The sequence below is a fragment of the Tigriopus californicus genome, chromosome 6, assembly GCF_007210705.1.
Source record: "Tigriopus californicus strain San Diego chromosome 6, Tcal_SD_v2.1, whole genome shotgun sequence".
In the NCBI taxonomy this organism is placed as follows: Eukaryota; Metazoa; Arthropoda; class Copepoda; order Harpacticoida; family Harpacticidae; genus Tigriopus; species Tigriopus californicus.
This window is the reverse complement of record NC_081445.1, coordinates 231,354-232,422: the sequence shown is the minus strand read 5'-3', so window position 1 is coordinate 232,422 and position 1,069 is coordinate 231,354.

Genomic DNA, 1,069 nt, shown 5'->3' with positions numbered 1-1,069 from the left:
TATAATTCATTAGGTCAAAATTTTACAAAAATTGTTTCCATGTTGTCTACTTAAGAGTCTCGAATGCAAGTCTCTTTGCGTTAGAGGCTTGTTTTCCTGTGAAAAATATATATTTTTTGTCCTTGAAGAAAATTTCTAGGAATTTTTTGGCCCTCTACATGAATTATCTTTCAAATCTCTGCTTATTAGTAAACCTTGAACAATGAAGCACCATGAAAAAATTGCTTTTCAAGTTGAGAAAAATGATAAAGGGGAGAAAACTTGAAAAAAGGTGAAAGTATCCTAAAACAAATTACAGTTTTGCAAAGAGAATTGTCGCAATATGAAAAAGGCCGTTTTTAGCTCTCTCGTTAGCCTCTGAGCTGTATTTTTATCTGTTACAAAATCTAGGCAGCCAACTGTATTATATCAACTATACATTGAGTTTACAAGAAATCGACAATTTTATCACGCAATGTTTGTCATTAGGCCACGTTTTCAATTGACACGGATGTCATGGTAAAAAAAACTGAAGAAATTGTCAGCCAATTACTTAAGTTATTTATGCTTATGTGAAGCTTTCCATCACCATCAGATTGAAGTGGTCTTGGAGAGTAGGCTTCAATACATCAGAAAAGGAGAGCGACACAAGGCTCTAGGTACCTGTGCAAGGCGTTTTGTTCAACTCGTAACTTCAGTGCTCCGCCATTCAGCTTTGAGCTTTGTTGGGACATCTCCACCCTAGCTCCCCCTGGTTTCAAACATTAGAACGTGAATCTCGACTTGTGCCATTGATTCTCTTCTGGAGATTACTGCTTTGGCAGTTGAGGGTGTTTTTTTCACAAAATAATCTTGGGCTAGATCAAACCCAAGACAACAGATTTCAAAACAACAATGAAATAGATCAAGTGTCTATCAGAAGCATAATATATAACCATGAACATGCCTTTCAGCTCATTATGAAGGGCTTTTATTCTCGAGAACTTCAAAAACAGGGGGATGGGTGGCGTTTCTTGGGTTTTAGGCACCACACCAGTCATCTGACAGTTCATTCCATCCACATTAGGGCGTCAGAGACCTGACCAGCCAG